Source organism: Coturnix japonica, chromosome W, assembly GCF_054131305.1.
Source record: "Coturnix japonica strain WE chromosome W, WE-NBRP24, whole genome shotgun sequence".
Classification (NCBI taxonomy): Eukaryota; Metazoa; Chordata; class Aves; order Galliformes; family Phasianidae; genus Coturnix; species Coturnix japonica.
This window is the reverse complement of record NC_140701.1, coordinates 13,288,600-13,309,938: the sequence shown is the minus strand read 5'-3', so window position 1 is coordinate 13,309,938 and position 21,339 is coordinate 13,288,600. Positions and strand designations below refer to the sequence as shown.

Genomic DNA, 21,339 nt, shown 5'->3' with positions numbered 1-21,339 from the left:
CCGTCTGTTGTGGGGCTGTTACGAGTAAAAGAGCAGCAGGTACCGATTGCTACAAAGACAGTGCACAGACGACAGTATCGCACCAACAGGGATTCCTTGCTTCCCATTCATGATTTGATTCACCAGTTGGAGAATCAGGGAGTGATCAGTAAAACTCACTCACCTTTTAACAGCCCCATATGGCCAGTGCGTAAAGCCAGTGGAGAATGGAGGCTGACAGTAGACTACCGTGGCCTGAATGAGGTCACACCCCCATTGAGCGCTGCTGTGCCGGACATGTTGGAACTCCAGTACGAGCTGGAGTCAAAAGCAGCCAAATGGTATGCCACCATTGACATTGCCAATGCCTTCTTCTCTATTCCTTTGGCCGCAGAATGCAAGCCACAGTTTGCCTTCACCTGGAGGGGCATTCAGTATACTTGGAACCGTTTGCCCCAGGGGTGGAAACACAGCCCAACCATTTGCCATGGGTTGGTCCAAACTGTACTGGAACAGGGTGGTGCTCCTGAACACCTGCAGTACATTGATGACATTGTTGTGTGGGGCGATACAGCAGAAGAAGTTTTCACAAAAGGAGAGCAGATAATCCGGATTCTTCTACAAGCTGGCTTTGCTATTAAGCGAAGCAAAGTAAAAGGACCTGCCCAGGAAATTCAGTTCTTAGGTATAAAGTGGCAGGATGGACGTCGTCACATCCCAGCAGATGTGATCGACAAAATCACTGCCATGTCTCCACCAACTAGCAAGAAAGAGACACAATCTTTCCTGGGTGCAGTGGGCTTTTGGAGGATGCACATTCCAAACTACAGCCTCATTGTAAGCCCCCTTTATCAGGTAACGCGGAAGAAGAATTATTTTGCATGGGGCCCTCAGCAGCAGCAGGCTTTTTAACAGATTAAACAAGAAATAGCCCGTGCCGTGGCCCTGGGGCCAGTACGGACTGGACAGGATGTAAAGAACATCCTCTATACTGCTGCTGGAGAGAAAGGCCCCACTTGGAGTTTGTGGCAAAGAGCCTCAGGAGAGACCCGAGGCCGACCCCTGGGATTCTGGAGTCGATCATATAAGGGGTCTGAAGAGTGCTACACTCCAACTGAGAAGGAGATCTTAGCCGCGTATGAGGGGGTTCGGGCTGCTTCCGAAGTAGTCGGGACTGAAACACAGCTCCTTTTGGCACCTCGACTGCCAGTGCTGAACTGGATGTTCAAAGGACAGGTTCCCTCCACCCATCATGCTACCGATGTCACCTGGAGCAAGTGGATTACGCTGATTACACAGCGAGCGCGAATGGGAAACCTCAATCGTCCAGGAATCCTAGAGGTAATCATGGACTGGCCTGAAGATAAAAAGTTTGGAACATCACCAGCAGAAGAGGTATCACGTGCTAAAGAGGCCCTACCATACAACGAATTACCAGAAAATGAAAAGAAATATGCCCTATTCACTGACGGATCATGTCGCATTGTAGGGAAGCATCGCAAATGGAAAGCTGCTGTGTGGAGCCCCACACGACAGGTTGCAGAGGCCACTGAAGGTAAGGGAGAATCAAGTGAGTTTGCAGAGGTAAAGGCTGTCCAGCTGGCCTAAGAAGATCATAATTGCTTTCAATCCCTTAAACAGAGCAACTGGGATGAAGAGTGGATTCATAGCTGGCAGGCTCTGTAAAAGTCAGAGCTAGCTAGCTTTGCTCTAAGGGAGAAAGAAATCCCTTTGTTTTCTACACAAAAGTTAGATAGCAGTGCTGAGAATGTGCAGCAGCCCTTAATGTTGACAATTTGTCTGGTATTTCAAGGTCACGTTCTCCGTGAGCAGCTACGGAAAGATAACACTCCCAACACTCCCGTAACGAAGCTCTTTAAGAGCAAAGAGAGAGTTGTTCTAAAAGCTAAAAAGCTCTATGCCCGCATTCTCCACCAAAAAATCTGTCACGAGTTACTTAGATTTACCTATGCCCGTGACAGGGGAAGCCACCCCACGCCCCCCCCCCCGGGGCCCGGAAAGGAGGGGGAAAAGGGGAGTGGGATAAAACAGCGACAATCTAAGGAGGAAAAACTTATTTTACTAAATATGATATCGAAATACAAGATAACACAATATAATATAATTAAGGCTAACAAATCGAACGAAACAGAGAGAGAGAGAGTCTCCGAAAACCGAGAGGCCTACTGTGAACTCTAGGCGACACGGCTGGAACGCTTCCCACTCTCCGAGAAGTTCGAGAGAAGAAGGAGGGCACTCCAGCCTGGGAACGAGATTATATAGAGTCCTGGTCCCGTGACTTATTGTTACTCCTGTTGTTCTCTGGGATATGTAGTCTTCTTCTGTGGACTGCACATTCAACAGAAGTATCCATACTTGACATGATGTTATGATGTGGAATACTGATAGCAAAATTACAAAATTACAAAACCATGACACCCCCATATTAAATTCCATATTTGAAGACTGTCAAAACTAATTTTGGAGCCCAAAAGAAGACCCAAAATCCGCGTTTTTCAGCGCAAAATCCTCCCACCCGCGCTGCTATGTTATATACCCCCTTTTGAAGCACAAAAAGTGTTACCTCCGATCTGGTAACCTGGAAAGTCAAGTCCCTTTGTGAATGTGTATCGACGGCCCCGACCAAGTCACAGCTGTTTGTTACACCATTATGGTGAGCTGTAAAATGGCGTTTATTGGAATGTGAGGGTCCCTTATATAGGTATCCAGTTTCATCCTTATCTTTTATACATATGCATGACCCAGCAGGGGAGGGCCTATCACGTTACATCCCGAGGGTCCGATTTCGCCTAATACAACATCTCCCTCTCCCCATGCTTAACAAAACCATGCCCCGTTACAACGCAAGCGCCAATCCTAATCCTAGTATATAAAAGTGTTAGTACTTATATAAATTTTTGTGGTGAGTTATTTAAAAAGTGACGTAAACATGCAGAGGTATGTGGTGCAGTGTGTAATAATGTTAGTGTTTCTTTAGTTAGTATTTTCAAGGCATCTTGGGCTATATTATACAGTTCATCCTTCTGCTCAAAGCTTCTCATATATCTGCTGGAACTCCATTTTCTCATTCAAAGTCCTTGCACCTGTGCCTCTTGAGCCAGCAGCAGGAAATCTATTGCAGCTCTTTTCTGTAAAACAGCATGCCTGAAAGAAAAGTACTCAGCTTTCGATTAGTTTTCTGTTTCTCCCAGACCGCCCTTTTGGGTGATCACTGCATCAGGTTTTACTTTTCTCGATGGGACCCATAAAATTTTTCCTGATTCTCTGTCCTTTACTGCGGCATAACCTCTTCGTTCAAAATGATTGATTGCATAATGTGCTGTGCCAATACTTCAGCCTGCTGGGCTATTGGGATCCTACCACTGTTACCTTTCCCTCCCCAAGGACACGTATCTTGTCCTTCAGGAGACGGTTGGCCCTTTCCACAATGCTTGTCCCTGGGAATTCCCAGCGATGCCCGTCGAGTGAGATATTCCCCAATGCTCCTTGAGTAGATCTTGAGATGAAGCACGAGCCATTGTCTGTCTTGATGTGTCGCAGCACACCAAGGACCATGATGGCAGTGGCCCAGTGTCGCTGAGCTGCAGGGGACTTAAATGTTAACATAATCATCATCACTCAATCAAAACCTTGACTGATAATGCGCTAAACATAAGGTTACATGTAACGTCATAATTTTTTGAGTTGACATATACACACTCATTCCAGCATTCATTTTAGACAATTCTATAAATGAAAATTTCTAAGCTAATGTATTATTACTTATCGACAACTATGAGGTGGCAAACCACCAAAAGGAGAGAGAAGGAACACAGTAGTGGTGGATGCGATAGGCAGTGCCTGCAGGGCGTCCCCTGCTTCAAAGTGCACTTGCCTTTCTCACCCATCACAGATTCTCTCCTGTGCAGGGCTTTTTTCACATGTACTCCATATATGCATGGCCAGTGCATGATACAGAGCCCAGGTGGAACACCTGCTCTTAAAAGATAACAAACCACTATATTAGATCTCTCTACAATACAAACTACTCAGAAAAGTTATTAACAGGTATAGTCACTTATTTCTATTGTTACTTGCTTCACCCTTAGCTTTCTTCTTTTTTCTTTTAATTGGTAAGCTTTTTCTTGTTGACCTACTCCTACTATAGTTACAAAAATCATCTATGGGTAGTATAGTAATTCTTGATGCAGTACAGAGTGAGATGCACCTGAAACTGTCAGAAAACAAATATCTTTGCACTGCTGTGAGCACATTGCATTCAGCCCACTACGGGCAAAACTCATCCTGGGATCTTCAGGACCTGCTCTAGTACAGCTGCCACCGTTCCATCCAACTCCACCACCAGAATTCCCCCTTGGAAATTCCCCACAATTTCCAAGCTCAATCAACAAATTTGTCCAAGTACCCTGCCCTAGTTCCCTAAATGTGTATATTATTGGGAGAAAATGAAGACATTCTTGCTCCGACTAGCAAGAGATTTGCTTTTGTCCCATTCGGAAGTAACGATTTGTTTACTTTCACAAGCGGCGGAGCCGAGGGGCGGGGGGGGGGGGGGGGGGGGGGGGCGGGCTAAGCAGTGAGGGAAGGGCAGCGCGGGGGTTTGCGTTCTCTTGCTGGCACTTAAACTTCTCTGGCTAGAGCAGATCACATTCAATATTTTAACTCACTGTTCTTCTGTAACCTTTTGCTGTTTTTTGTTTTTCATAATTCCACTACTCGAACCCTCAATTACACTTCCATGTAACATTAATAATTCCACTTCCATATAGCATTCATGTTTACACATCCCTATAACATTAACAGTTCCATATACCATTTGCATTTATACTTTCATATACCATAAACATTTAACAATCACAAAGACAGTGACAATAATCAATACAGTTTATCCTAAGCATTCTTCCTCTCCTCCAAGTTATCAGCAGGAGTTTAACCGACTCCAACTCGGGCTGCCGTGGCTCGCTCGTCAGCTGGTCTTGTTTCTGCTTCAGAGGCTCCACTCGAGCCCGGGGCCCCCTGACCGGGCCCCCAATTAACGATAAAAAGGAATGCCTCCCTTATCTTTGACCAATCCGAGACTTGGTCGCTCTTGTTCTCCCCTCTCCCTCCCCCCAGGTAGAGCTGGACCAGTAGCCCACCCTCTTGGGGAAGGGTTATGATGATTAGGAACGCCTCTGCCTCCGCCCCCGCTGATGCGGATTGGCTTCCATCTTGGTTAGTCTTATCCACCCCGCCCCCCGGGGCGGAACCACACCCACAACACATCCCATCTCGAGGAAGGGACCCATCCTCCCGCCCCTGCTCACTCCCCTTCCCCACCCCCAAGGATGGGCGAAGGAACGCAGGTTGCTTTGGATACCGTGATGGGGCCTCCGAGGAAGGCTTCTGCTGGTCAAGAGATAAGGATGTGGAATGTGTGGAATGCTGCTGGACGGGGCCGCACACTCACCTCCAGGACTTTTCCTCACACGGGGCACCATTTGTTACCTCCGATCTGGTAACCTGGAAAGTCAAGTCCCTTTGTGAATGTGTATCGACGGCCCCACCAAGTCACAGCTGTTTGTTACACCATTATGGTGAGCTGTAAAATGGCGTTTATTGGAATGTGAGGGTCCCTTATATAGGTATCCAGTTTCATCCTTATCTTTTATACATATGCATGACCCAGCAGGGGAGGGCCTATCACGTTACATCCCGAGGGTCTGATTTCGCCTAATACAACAAAAAAGAGACCCAAAATGCCGTTTTTAAGCCCAAAATAAGACCACCCACCCCCATATTACATACGGTGTTTGAAGACCCCAAAAACCCCATTTTTGAGCCCAAAATAAGCCCCCAAATCCACGTTTTTAAGCCCAAAATCCACTGCCCCCCCACCCCTATATTATATATCCTTTTTTGAAGCACAAAAAAAGACCCAAAAATGCAATTTTTAAGCCCAAAATCCACCCTCCCCCTTCATATTAAATACCATATTGGACGACCCCAAAAACCCCATTTTGGAGTACAAAAAAAGACCCCAAATCCACGTTTTTCAGCCTAAAATCCACCCTCCCCCCACCCATATTAAATACCCCATTTTGAAGCCCCCAAAATGACCCAAAATCCCTGTTTTTAAGCTCTAAATCCACCCTCCCCCCCTCCCCCCCATATTATATACCGTATTTGAAGACCCCCAAAATGACACAAATTCCCTGTTTTTAAGCCCCAAATCCACCCTCCACCCCCCATATTAAATACCATTTTTGAAGCCCCTAAAAACCGTATTTTTGAGCCAAAAAACCTCCAAAACCCCATTTTTCAGCCCCAAATCCACCCCATATTTTATATCATATTTTATGACCCCAAGATGACCCAAAATCGCCATATTTCAGCCCAAAAATACCATGTTTGAAGACCCCGATGAGGAGAGACTTGTCGGCCTCTGTGTCCCACCAGGACGTGGGGGGCTCCAGTTGATCCAGCAACGGGAACGAGATGGACACGGCGCTGTGGGGCACAGTGTGGGGCACAGTGTGAGGCAGGAGGGATCTATGGGGCTGGAAGGGCTTAATATGGGAATCTATGGGGCTGGAGGACCGGAATATGGGAATCTATGGGGCTGGAGGACCGGAATATGGGAATCTATGGGGCTGGAGGAGCTTCATGTGGGGCTGGAGGACCTTAATATGGGAATCTATGGGGCTGGAGGAATTTAATATGGGAATCTATGGGGCTGGAGGAGCTTCATCTGGGGCTGGAGGACATTAATATGGGGCTGGAGGGGCTTAATGTGGGGCAGAGGGGGGATCGATGGGGCTGGAGGATCCCAATATGGTGCTGGAGGACAAGAGGGTGGGAATCTAAGGGGCTGGAGGACAAGAGGGTGGGAATCTATGAGGCTGGAGGACCTTCATATGGGGATCTATGGGGTTGGAGGGGCTTAATGTGGGGCTGGAGGGGATTAATATGGTGCTGGAGGGGCTCAATGTGGGGCAGGGGGGGAATCTATGGGGCTGGAGGACCCTAATATGGGAATCTATGGGGCTGGAGGACCTTAATATGGGGCAGGATGGGCTTAAAGTGGGGCGGGGGGGGGGGGGAATCTATGGGGCTGGGGTGGGAATCTATGGGACTGGAGTGTGAATCTATGGGGCTGGAGGACCCTAATATGGGAATCTATGGGGCTGGAGGAGCTTAATGTGGGGCAGGGGGGGGGGATCTATGGGGCTGGAGGGGCTCTATATGGGGCTGGAGGGTCTTAATGTGGGGCTGGAGGGGCTTAATATGGGACTAAAGGGGCTTAATATGGGAATCTATGGGGCTGGAGGTGCTTCATGTGGGGCTGAGGTGGGAATCTATGGGGCTGGGGTGGGAATCTATGGGGGACTCCAGTTGATCCAGCAACAGGAACAAGATGGACACGGTGCTGTGGGGCACAGTGTGGGGCAGAAAGATCTATGGGGCTGGAGTGGGGATCTATAGGGCTGGAGGGGCTTAATGTGGGGCTGGAGGATCTTAATATGAAGCAGGGGGGCATCTATGGGGCTGGAGGACCTTAATATGGGGCTGGAGGGCCTTAATATGGGGCTGGGGTGGGAATCTATGGGGCTGGAGGAGCTTAATATAGGGCAGGAGGACCTCACTATGGGGCTGGAGGACCCTAATATGGGAATCTATGGGGCTGGAGAACCTCAATATGGGGCTGGAGGACCATAGAGTGGCAATCTATGGGGCTGGAGGACCTTCATATGGGGATGGAGGACCTCATAGACCCCTATATCGGGTCTGGGGGATCCCAAATGACCCCAATGTGGGGCTGGAGGACCGAAGGGAGGGAATCTATGGGGCTGGAGGACCCCAAAGGACTCAAATATGGGGCTGGAGGACCTTAATATGGGGCTGGAGGGAGGACCAGATGGTGGGAATCTATGGGGCTGGAGGACATTAATATGGGGCTGGAGGACCACAAAATGGGTCTAAATTGGTCTAGAAGACCCCCAATATGGGGCTGGGGACACCAATATGGGGCTGGAGGACCTTCATATGGGGCTGGAGGACCCTAATATGAGAATCTGTGGGGCTGGAGGACCTCGCTATGGGGCTGGAGGACCCTAATATGAGAATCTAGGGGGCTGGAGGACCTCGCTATGGGGCTGGAGGACCCCAATATGGGTCTGGGGTCCCCAGTATAAGTCTGAAGGACCCCAATATTGGGCTAAAGGGGCTCAATGTGGGGCTGGAGGACCCTAATGTGAGAATCTATGGGGCTGGAGGGCATTAATATGGGGCTCGAGGACCCTAATATGGCAATCTATGGGGCTGGAGGACCTCACTATGGGGCAGGAGGACCTTAATATGGGGCTGGAGATCTCCAATATGGGGCAGGGGTCCTCAATATGGGGCTGGAGGACCCTAATGTGAGAATCTAAGGGGCTGGAGGACCTCGCTATGGGGCTGGAGGACCCAAATATAGGTCTGGGTTCCCAATATGGGGCTGGAGGACCCTAATATGGGTCTGGGGTCCAGATATTGGGCTGGAGGACCATAATATGGGAATCTATGGGGCTGGAGGACCTCAATATGGGGCTGCAGGAACCTAATATAGGAATCTATGTGGATGGAGGACCTCAATATGGGGCGGGAGGACCTTAATATGAGGCTGGGGGATCCCAAATGACCCCAGTATGGGGCTGGGGTCCCCAATATGGAGCTGGAGGACCCTAATATGGCAATCTATGGGGATGGAGGACCTCGCTATGGGGCTGGAGGACATAGTTGTGGGGCAGGAGGACTCACCTGGCCATGGCTCCAGCCAGCACCTTGTCGGCCTGGTCCCCGATCACCTCCAGCCTCAGGTAATACAGCATGCGGACCCGGAGCAGAACCCTATGGGACCCATAAGTTGCGGGGCAGGAATGGATGGGGCCTCATAGGAAACCCCATAAGTTGTGGGTCAGAAATGAGGGACCACATAGGAAACCCCATAAGTTGGGCCCCATAAGTTATGGGTCAGAAATGAGGGACCCCATAGGAAACCCCATAAGTTGGGCCCCATAAGTTATGGGTCAGAAATGAAGGGACCCCTAGGAAACCCCATAAGTTGGGCCCCATAAGTTGGGCCCAATAAGTTGGGGGTCAGAAATGAAGGGACCGCATAGGAAACCCCATAAGTTGGGCCCCGTAAATTGGGCCCCATAACTTATGGGTAAGAAATGAGGGGACCCCATAGGAAACCCCATAAGTTGGGACCCGTATGTTATGGGTCAGAAAGGAAGGGACCCCATAGGAAACCCCATAAGCTTGGCCCCATAAGTAACCCCATAAGTTGGGCCCCATAATTTATGGGTAAGAAATGAAGGGACCCCATAGGAAACCCCATAAACTGGGGGTCAGAAATGAGAGACCCCATAGGAAACCCCAGAAGTTGGGGGTCAGAAATGAAGGGACCCCATCGGGAACCCCATCAGTTGGGCCCCATAGAAAACCCCATAAGTAGGGACCCATAAGTTATGGGTCAGAAAAGAAAGGACCCCATAGGAAACCCAATAAGTTGGGCCCCGTATGTAATCCCATAAGTTGGGCCCCATAAGTTGGTTGTCAGAAATGAGAGACCCCATAGGAAACCCCATAAGTTGGGAGTCAGAAATGAGGGACCCCATAGGAAACCCCATATGTTGGGCTCCATAAGTTATGGGTCAGAAAGGAAGGGACCCCATAGGAAACCCCATAAGTTGGGCACCATAAATAACCCCATAAGTTGGGCCCCATAAGTTGGGGGTCAGAAATGAAGGGACCCCATAGGAAACCCCATAAGTTGGGACCCATAAATTATGGGTCAGAAATGAGGGGACCCCATAGGAAACCCCATATGTTGCGCCCCGTAAGTAACCCCATAAGTTGGGTCCCATAAGTTATGGGTCAGAAATGAGGGACCACATAGGAAACCACATAAGTTGGGGGTCAGAAATGAGGGATCCCATAGGAAACCCCATAAGTTGGGCCCCATAAGTTATGGGTCAGAAAGGAAGGGACCCCATAGGAAACCCCATAAGTTATGGGTCACTTATGGGGCAATTTGTGTCCCCCAAACTCACTTATGGGGCGATTCTGACCCACTTGTGGGGCTGGAGGTCACTTATGGGACCATTTGGGACCCCAACCCATAAGAAATTGAGTCAATGGGGGGATTTGGGACCCCCAAACCCACTTATGGGGCAATTTGGGACCCACTTATGGGGGGATTTGGGACCCCAAAGACCCCAACCCTTAAGAAATGGGGTTTATCGGGGGATTTGTGCCCCACTTATGGGGCTGGAGGTCACTTATGGGGCAATTTTGACCCACTTATGGGTCTGGAGGTCACTTATGGGGCGATCTGTGCCCCCCAACTCACTTATGGGACCCATTAGGACCCCCAAGCCAACTTATGGGGCCATTTGGGACCCACTTATGGGGCTGGATGTCACTTAGGGGGCCGTGCCCCCCAACTCACTTGTTGCTCTGATGTTTGAGGTGTTTCTTGTAGGTCTCGTCCTGGAACAAGCTTTCCGGGTTGTACTTGTGGCTCCAGTCGTTTCTATGGGGCTCGAAGCCGCCGTGGGGCTTCACCTTCTTCCCTTTGCGACCCCGAGAAATGGGGACAGAAAGGCCTGAATTGGGTTAAAGGAAAGAAAACTTATTATTATTGTTACTTATGGGGCTGGGGAGGCACTTATGGGGCTGGGGACATCTCCAAGTCTATAGTTATGGGGTTTTGGGTCACACTTATGGGTCTGTGTTCCCACTTATGGGGCTGCGGTCCCCATTGACCCCTTTGGGGTCACACTTATGGGGCTGGGGACATCTCAAAGTTTTATAGGGTCTCGGTTATGCGGTTTTGGGTGACACTTATGGGGCTGTGGTCCCCATTGGACCCTATGGGGTCACACTTGTGGGTCTGGAGCCTCACTTATGGGTCACACTTATGGGGCTGGGGTGGCACTTATAGGGTTTGGGGTGTTACTTATGGGGCTAGAATCATACTTTTGGGTTTGGGGTCACACTTATGGGTCTGTGTTCCTACTTATGGGGCTGGGGTCCCCATTGACCCCTATGGGGTCCCACTTATGGGTCCCACTTATGGGGTCTTAGGCCCCACTTATGGATCTCTGGTCCCACTTATTGGTCCGGGCTCCCCCCACTTATGGGTCTGTGTTCCCACTTATGGGGCTGGGGTCCCCATTGACCCCTATGGGGTCCCACTTATGGGTCGCACTCACCTTGTTGCTTGCCGGCCTTCCCGTTGTCATTGGGATGAATGAGGTCCCATATAAATGGGGTTTGGGGTCACACTTATGGGGCTAGAATCATACTTTTGGGTTTGGGGTCACACTTATGGGTCTGTGTTCACACTTATGGGTTTAGGGACCTACTTATGGGTCTAGAGCCTCACTTATGGGTCTGGAGACCTCTCCAAGTCTATAGTTATGGGGCTGGGGCCACACTTATGGGTCTGAGGACCCACTTATGGGGCTGGAGCTTCACTTATGGGTCACACTTATGGGTCTGGGGCCCCCATTGCCCCCTATGGGGTCACACTTACGGGGCTAGAATCATAGTTATGGGGTTTTGGGTCCCACTTATGGGTCTGGGGTCCCACTTATGGGTCTGGATCCTCACTTATGGGTCCCACTTATGGGTCTGTGTTCCCACTTATGGGGCTGGGGTCCCCATTGACCTCTATGGGGTCCCACTTATGGGTCCGGGTACTTACCTTGTGTCACGGTTTGAACTAAAAATCCACCTGCGTCCGTGACAGGGGCTGTGGGCCCCGGAGGGGCCCTAGGCCGAAAGGAAAAAGTTAATTAGGAAAAGAAAACAGCGGCAACGATCTAAGGAGGCACACTTATTTACTAAATACTATATCGAAATACAGGATAACACAATATAATACAATATAATTGAAAATTGAGCTAACGAATCAAGCAAAATAGGAGAGAGAATGAGTCCCGTAACCGAGAGGCCTACTGTGAATCTAGGCGAACGGCTGAAGGCTCCCACACACTCCCCTGGACGCCAGAACTCGAAAGACGTCAGTCTGTTCTGTGACCAAGTTAATATAGAGTCCAGGTCCCGTGACCTATCGTGTTGCTCTCTGGGAGATGTAGTCTTCTTCTGTAAGTTGCAGATTCAGTAAAATTATTCATGCTTTATATGATGTTATGATGTGGAATACTGATAGCAAAATTACAAAATTGTTAAACCATGACACCTTGTTGCTTGCCGGCCTTCCCATTGTCATTGGGATGAATGAGGTCCCATATAAATGGGGTTTGGGGTCGCACTTATGGGTCTGTGTTCCCACTTATGGGGTTTGGGGTCACAGTTATGGGGCTGGAGACTCACTTATGGGGCTGGGGATGCAGTTATGGGTCACACTTATGGGTCTGTATTCCCACATATGGGTCTGAGGACCCACTTATGGGTCTGGAGCCTCACTTATTGGTCCCACTTATGGGTCTGGAGCCTCACTTATGGGTCACACTTATGGGGCTAGGGTCCCCATTGGCCCCTATGGGGTCACACTTATGGGTCTCCAGCCTCTCTTACAGGGCTGGAGACCCACTTATACGGCTGGGGACATCTCCAAGTCTATAGTTATGGGGTTTGGGGACCCACTTATGGGTCTGTGTTCCCATTTAGAGGGCTGGGGTCCCCATTGGCCCCTATGGGGTCCCACTTATGGGGTTTGGGGTTACACATATGGGGCTGGGGACACAGTTATAGGGCTGGGGAGGCACTTATGGGGCTAGAATCATAAGGTTTGGGGTCTCACTTATGGAGCTGGGGTCATACTTATGGGTCTAGGGACCCACTTATGGGGCTGGAGCCTCACTTATGGGGCTTGGGGTCCCCATTGGCCCCTATGGGGTCACACTTATGGGGCTGGGGGCACCTCCAACGCTTTAGGGTCACACTTATGGGGCTGGAGACTCACTTATGGGGCTGGGGGTCCCCATTGGCCCCTATGGGGTCACACTTAAGGGTCTGTGTTCCCACTTATGGGTCTAGTGACCCGCTTATGGGTCTGTGTTCCCACTTATGGGTGACACTTATGGGGTTTTGGGTTCACAGCTATGGGGCTGGAGCCTCACTTATGGGTCCCACTTATGGGGCTGTGTTCACACTTATGGGGCTTGGGGTCCCGATTGGCACCTATGGGGTCACACTTATGGGTCTGAGGACTCGCTTACGAGTCTGTGTTCCCACTTATGGGTCTGTGTTCCCACTTATGGGTCTGGAGCCTCACTTGTGGGTCACACTTATGGGGCTGGAGCCTCACTTACGGGTCTGGAGCCTCACTTATGGGGCTTGGGGTCCCCATTGGCACCTATGGGGCCTCACTTATGGGTCCCACTTATGGGGCTGTGTTCACACTTATGGGGCTTGGGGTCCCGATTGGCACCTATGGGGTCACACTTATGGGTCTGAGGACTCGCTTACGAGTCTGTGTTCCCACTTATGGGTCTGTGTTCCCACTTATGGGTCTGGAGCCTCACTTGTGGGTCACACTTATGGGGCTGGAGCCTCACTTACGGGTCTGGAGCCTCACTTATGGGGCTTGGGGTCCCCATTGGCACCTATGGGGTCACACTTATGCACACTTGTTGCCTGCCAGTCTTCCCGTTGTCATTGGGATGAATGAGGTCCCATATAAAGGCCTTGATGGACTTATCACCCCGATAATGGAGCAGGCAATAGAGCAGGATGGCCCTAGAGATGGTGACTTGCGGAATCAAACTCCATAACCACGAAGTAGTTATAAAGCAGGTATGTTTAATGAGTGATGCGCATACACCCTGGTGCAAGGGGGATAGCTCCACCTCACCTGCACAACGTCAGGAGAAAGTGTACAACAGATATAGGCTGAACTAATACATCATCAATAGTTTGCAGGAATTTGGATACATATTCATTACATTCCTGAGACCCCATTAGCATGCAGTCCCTCCCCCCTTGCGCATGCGTAGTGATTTGTGGTGGTGGTCGTGGGATGAAGGCTCATCATCTTCCTCACCATAAACTTTCGACCCTGTGGGAGGGGTACCCCCCAAACTGGTTCCAGCTTGCTCTGTGGACATCTAATCCCCACACTGTTCTCGGGCTGTTCCACCCTGATCTTCATGGCCTTCATCCCCTTGTTTTCTCAAACTTAGCATCTGCAGTTCCCCCTCTCTCTGACCCCCTTAACATAAACTATCTATATGTAACAACACTCTGCCTTAGTGAGGCCCCCTTTCCCTTTCTGTAGCAAAGTGTTCCCTTTTCATCTACTATGGGGTCCTTTTTCACTATTCACTGACACTTCATGACGGATGGGCAAGAAGATGAGGAAAGGCTGCTGCCCTTTGTGAGAGTGCACTGAGCTCTGCCTGGGGATGGCAGAGGAGCAAGCTGAGAACTGATGGAAAAGGCACAAAGAGGAGAGCAGCAGATTCTGTTCCTCGCTTCCTGATAAGGAAGAACAAGAGGAGGAGAACAGGCAGGAATCTGAGTTACAGCTCAGATGGAATTATTTTCTTCAGACTGCCTGCTATGGTGCAGTGTTTTGGTTCTAGGAGAAAAACATTGATAACACTCTGATGTTTACAGATGCTGCTAAGCAGTGTTGTACGGAGCCAAGGCCATGGTCAGTGGAGGGCACATGGAGCTGGGAGGGAACAGACTGCGCACAGCTGACTGGAAGTGGCCTAAGGGACGTTCACTATCACCTGACAGGAAGCAGAAATTGTATTGAAAGGGCTGGGAGTTCATCTCACTCTCTTCACTGCCCAGGGCCCAGCTGAGCATCAGTCTGGTGGTGCTGAGCAAGTGTTTGTGCATCAGTTGATACATACAATTCCAAATCAACGGATATATAGTGATAACTATTACTCCTCTCCTTTTATCTCTCTTAGTAAATAGCTTTGTTACAACCCACAAGTTGTACTTTTTTTTCCCAGTTCTCTTCCCCATCCCACTGGGAATGGGGAACTGCACAAAGAACTGTGTGCTGCTGAGCCACATGTTGGGTTCAACAACCACAGTCATTTTGGTGCCAAATGTGAGGCTACAAGGGTTGAGATAACATTACATACACCCCTTATAAAGAGCTCTGCAGTCACTCCTGCTACAGGTCCTGTAGCTGTTCCAAGTATTGTGATAAGAAAATGAAACAAATGCCTCCCAGGTGAGGTGCACTGTGCCAGGAGCTAACGCCCTGTGGTCACTCCAATCCCTCCAATGAGCACAGTGGCTGCTAAAACTTTAATCCCAGGTCCTGCAGTGATTCCTGCTCTGGCAATGAGCTCTGCAGTTGCTCCAACGCCTGCAATAGTATAACAGCCTCTCCAGTTCCTACAGTGAACCTTGTGGCTGTTAAAACGCCTGCAACAGGTCCTTGACTTGCAAACAGATATGCATAGAAACTATTATCATCTATATATGATATGTATATGTATTACTACATGCACATATGTTAGCAACTGCCTATATTGTATATATGTGAAAATATACTATATATATATGTATATATGCATTTATCATATTTATAATCATTTTCTTTTTATCTTGACCTTAAACCACAGATTCTAATCCTCAGGACTGACTTGAGTTCCTTACAGATCTCCTTGGGACTTCTGAAACTAACCCTGCCAGTCAGTGAAATGCACCAGAATATCTTGAAGTCTTCTCTTGAAGTCTTCTCAGGGAGCAGCTCCTGAGGTATATTCCTTACACCAGCTTTGGAAGAGGCCTCCAGTTCTCTGGGCCTGCTCTAAGGGGGCCCTCTTGTTATGGCAGTGACAGCAAGGAGACCAGCCCTGACACAGGCGTTCGTATTGCGGGCTACTGACTGCTGTCCCGGAGTACTGCTGTAGAGACAACAGGACTGTTGTGAGAAAAACCAGACCTTCAGCCTGCACAAATGAGAGGACTTGAGAGCACTGTGGCGGTGTAAAGAGATCAGAAATGAAAAGAACACAGTGAGCTTCTGTCTGCGGCTGCACCTCCCCAAATCCAGACAAAGTAGGAAGAAAGAAAAGCTAAGCAAATGTCTATTTTGATACCTTTTTCAGTATCTTATAACGTATTCAGGGAATCTGGTTATATGTTTCCATGAGCTCTTGGATAGAGAAAATGGAAATTAGGTAGGAAAGATGTGAAATACATTTTTATTTATTTGTTCAATAACATTTTATTTGCACATTGCTATATCTCACATAATCAAACAATCAAAGATGCATAAAACATAAAGAACCATCACTGGGAATCGTGCGAGGAAGATGTGCACAATATTGACACTGCAATAGTGCTTATTGCAACACCTTCCTGAGAGCCTGCTTGATCTCCCTGTTCCTCATGCTGTAGATAATAGGGTTCAGTGTTGGAGGAACCACTGAGTACAGAAGAGGCACTGTCAGATCCAGGAGTGGGGAGGAAATGGAGGGGGGATTCAGGTAGGTAAAAAAGCCAGTGCTGAGAAACAGGGAGACCACGGCCAGGTGAGGGAGGCATGTGGAGAAGGCTTTGTGCCGTCCCTGCTCAGAGGGCATCCTCAGCACGGCAAGGAAGATCTGCACATATGACAGCACTATGAAAATGAAGCACCCAAAATCTAAACTGGCACTAAAATTGAGAAACACAACTTCCCCGAGATTTGATTCTGAGCAGGAGAGCATGAGGATCTGGGGGATTTCACAGAAAAACTGGTTCACAGCATTGCCTCAGCAGAGAGGCAGTGAAAATGTACTGGCAGTGTGCAGCAGGGAATTGAGAACCCCAGCGCCCCAGGCAGCTGCTGCCATGGTGGCACAAGCTCTGCTGTCCATCAAGGTCTCGTAGTGCAGGGGCTTGCAGATGGCAACGTAGCGGTCATAGGACATGATGGTGAGAAGGGAATACTCTGCTGAGATGAAGAAGAAAAAGAAAGAATAAGATCTGTGCAGCACATCCTGTGTAGGAGATGGCCCTGGTATCCCAGAGGGTGTTGGCCATGGCTTTGGGAAGAGTGGTGGAGATGCTGCCCAAGTCGAAGAGGGCCAGATTGAGGAGGAAGAAGTACATGGGGGTGTGCAGGCGGTGGTCACAGGCTACGGCTGTGCTGATGAGGCTGTTGTCCAGGAGGGCAGCCAGGTAGATGCCCAGGAAAAGCCAGAAGTGCTGGAGCTGCAGCTGCTGCGTGTCTGCCAACGGCAGCAAGAGGAACTCGCTGATGTAGCTGCTGTTGGGCATCTGCTGTTCCTGGGCTTGGAATCCTGTTCAGAGTGAAGAAGGTAATGACCAGCCCTGACCATTCTCAGAGACACTCCTACTGTATTATGTAATGTTTTCATTCTCCTACAACAGTTTACATTTAGCACCATTACTTGCATTTAATTTCATTTTGTTCAGCATTCCTTAGGCAGAAGCAGCATTTGAATTTCTAACCATTCCTCTTAGTTTCTTACCTTTTCCCATCTCCCTGGATATTTTCATCTGTTTCCTGTCTCATATCTTTACCCCAACTGCTCTTAGCGCCCCAAAAGCAGCCTCTGTGCCATTCAACTTCAGTAAGAAAAACCTGCCTGTTTGCAGCAAAAGTGAATTATTCATACCTACAGAAAATGATGATAATTAAAATTGTTTCCATCCTTCAAAAAATTGGAGACTGGAAGCACATCACTTGTGACTGTTCACAAAACAAACAACTGACTGATGAAAAATTCTCAGAAGTGTGACTGCCACTTTCTGCCTCCAATTCGTTTTGCCTCAGAACAGGAAATGGGAATCCCCTGCCTTGGATCTCCTCTTCCAAGGTCCCTAGAAAACAGAGTTGTGCAATGGATCTGTGATCCCACTGCCCCAGGCAGCTGCTGTGGCAGCACAAGCCCTGCCGAAGGGCTCCTTCCCCCCTCACGTCTCCCCGCAGCGCCCTGGGCAGCTCCCCGGGCAGCTCCCCGGGCAGGCTGAGTGCTGAGCCTGGCAGGCGGCAGAGTCCCATACCCGGCACACAGCCCCTGGAGCACAGCAGGGACCCTGCTCTTCAGGACAGCTCTGGGCACCCGCCTGCAGACCCAACTGCACAGCCTGCAGCCGTGCTGGGACATGCAGCCCTCAGGGCTGTGCTCTGACACTGTAGCACAGAAGCCCTCAGTTGGAGCAGAAGGTCTTTTTCCACAGTAAAGAAACATGCAGTGCCTGCAGCTGGATCTGCTATGGGGTTTCCCAGATTGTTAGCCCTCTATGAAAAGCAGCTCACGGTCTGCAGAGAGACTTAATGTGTCATGGTCTGTGAGCAAAGCTCCTACTGTGAGCTCACAGCCCACTCACACCACACACATCCTGTAAGCTCTCTCCAATTTCTCTCCTCTTCTTCTGTCACCTGCAGGCTGTGCTGTGCACAAGAGCTGCTCCTCAGCACAGCTGTCTCTCTATATCTCTGCCCACTTTTATGAGCTCCCTGTGTCCCAGGAGCCCGGACAAGCAAGGAGCAGATGATGTCATTTTTATCCTTCCAACTCATCTCCCCTGACACGTCCTTGGGTCCTCATAGCCAACAGCTCATGAAAGAAAACAGTGTCATAACTGTGCTTTGAAATCCGCTCAGTTAACCACCACATGTCCAGTGGTCAGTGACTGATTGGAGACATATAGCAAGTACTAATCGAGTTTGTTCGATGAAGCACAAAGGACAACCAGACAAGGACGGGGAGGTTTGGACTTTCCATGTGCAGGACAGTGATCCAGCTGAGGCAGTGCAGGAGTCTCATCCCTTGACAGAAATCCTGGTGCTGAAATGGGATTCCGCACCCTACACACCCACAGGAGCTGGGATTCCTCTGGTTCAGTTCAGAAGTGCACAAGGAGTTGCCTGCATGTGAGCACCTGCTCTGAGTCCTCGGTCCTTCAGCTGGGAGGCAGCTGCTTACACAAAGATACTGGGTGATGTCTAAGGTGCCTGGACTACTCCTGATGTGTGCCAGTGCTTGTAAACCGTGTGAGAAGTCCCTGAGATAGACACCTCCTTCCTGGGCATCAGCTGAGGGCCAGAGAAGGGATAGCACCGGCTGTCTGGTGAGTTCACTCGCAGCTGCAAGAGCAGCACAGGGCCTTCAGGAGAGCCATGCCCTAGGAGTGTCCGTGTTGCTACGTCATCTCCAGGACCCACGATCGCTCTAATGTCTGTGTGCCACCTTCTGCACACTGATACCATATATGAGCTGCAGGCCTGTGCTCCTGTTTGGACCATAGGGACACAGTTGAATGGCTTCCACAACTGCTCTGTAACGGAAGGGGAATACAGAGTCTTTACAATGGTTGGGCGAGGAGTCAAAGAAGGGTGCATGCCCTCTGTGAGAGTGCACTGAGCTCTGCCTGGGGATGGAAGAGCAGGTCAGAGCTAATGGAAATGGCAAACAGAGGATTCCCGCAGTGCCTGTTCCTGGCTTCTTGATCATGGAGAGCAAGTGGAAGGTGCCCTCTCCAGACAGATGGGAGCCTGATGTTGTCAGGCCATTGTCCCCTTTGGGAGCATTTTTCACTCCAGTATCTGCTGCAGGGACAGCACAGCAGGGCATGTGCCATCCAGCAGATCCGTGGAGAGCACAGATGGCAGCTTCTTGACCAAGCCATGGAGGAACCAAAGAGGAGAAGTTCTCTGCTGGATCTCATACTGTCCGCCAATGAAAGTCTGGTGGGAACAGTGAAGGTCAAAGGGGCATGAGGCCAATTACAAGATGCAAATGGATCTCTTTTTATTTAATTAATTATTTATTTGTTTATTTATTTATACTTAGGCCGTAAGCTTAAAAGATGTTCAAAAATGTCAATAAAATTGAGACAAAGAATTGAAAACAAAGATCAAAATCAATGAAAATGTGTTTACCCTTCTCAACATGAGAAATTCTCATGAGTCTTCTTCCATTTTAAGTTGTTAATACGAATCTTTCAGTTGATTTGATTTTTTTAATTGTTTTTTTATTGTTTATTTATTTTCTTTTTCTGAAACTATGATGTTTTTCCAGAATTGTGTTTGCTGGACACAGATGCCTTCAGGTTCAGGGACACAGACTGTGGTGCCAGTGCCAGTGCCCTGTGACTAAATCCCGGCGTCATCGCTGCTCTTCCCTGCTGCCTATTTGATGTCCCTCAACCTCCAGGTGTCTCCAGCTCTCCTAAATAAATGGCTGTGGTTAAGGGCATGTTTTCAGCAGGCCATTTAGACACACGCTCCTGCCACAGCCTGCCAGATTTCCCCATCCCTTGCTCTTTGTTCAGTCAGATACCTCCCAATTATCTGTCTGATTTCTGACTTTTAGAGGGATGACTCAAATTTGCTCCATCTCGCCAAAGTCTGATGGACTGTGTTGTCAACTCCTTAACTGTGATTCTATCTAGCCCTTCCTGTCTTTTTTTTTCTCTTTCTTTTTCTTTTTCTTTCATTTTCTTCTCCATTTCCTTTTCATAGTTTCATAGTTTCGTGCGGGTTGGAAGGGACCTTAGAGATCATCGAGTCCAGCCCCCGGGATTCGAGCCTCTGTGTAGCAGAGCGGCACTTCTACCACTTGCGCCACAGGGGGGATTCGAACTCCGGGCCCCAGTGTTGCAAGGCGGCGTCTTTAACCACTGCGCCACCGGGTTCCTTTTCCTTTTTCTCTTTATCTTCCTTTTGTTTTCTCTTTCATCTTTCATCTTTCTCTTTTTCTTTCTCTTTCTCTTTCTCTTTCTCTTTCTCTTTCTCTTTCTTTCTCTCTTTTTAATTTTTCATACCTTAAAAAGCATGAATTATGAAAGATGTTCATTAATGTCAGTAAAAGTGAAAAAAAGAGCTGAAGACAAAGATAGAAATCAATAAGAATGTGTTAACCAGTCTCAATGTGTGAAATACTCACGAGTCTTGTTTAGTTTTAAGTTGATACCTCCCAAATCCCTGGCTGATCTATCCCAGGGAGATTACTGGAATTTGCTCCATTCCTCAAAAGTCTGTTGTTAGATCCTTCACCGTGATTCTATCTATCCCATCCTATCTGTTTCTAACTCATTTCTTGTGCAAATATTCCCTATGAAAGATAAACATCAATAGAAGCAGCTTGGACATGGCATGCAGTTGATCACTGTTTTACTGTTCATTCAATTGCATCACCTTTCCTTCTGTTTGTTGGCCATAAATAAAGAGAATTCTTTCTTTTTCTGTGTGCAGCTGGTTCTCTGTGGAAAGCCAGTGGGAGTTGGTGCAAAGACGGTTTAGCACTGTGCGGGTGACAACAGAGGAGAAGAGTGATGTGAGGAAAAGTGATGCAAATACCATGGGGCCAATGTGAGTAGAAATGTGGTGGGGATGTTGAGGAGCTTTGTCAACAC

General features: G+C 48.9%; 1 protein-coding gene across 1 annotated transcript in view; it reads right to left on the bottom strand.

Moving 5' to 3' along the window:
* The window catches only part of LOC146754532 (uncharacterized), a 336,576-nt gene that overhangs the window by 244,974 nt on the left and 70,263 nt on the right, over positions 1-21,339 (bottom strand). Inside the window, exon 2 of the mRNA XM_085527663.1 lies at positions 2,564-3,629. The gene's annotated coding sequence lies outside the window, so the exon portion shown is untranslated. The remainder of the gene's footprint in view (positions 1-2,563; positions 3,630-21,339) is intronic.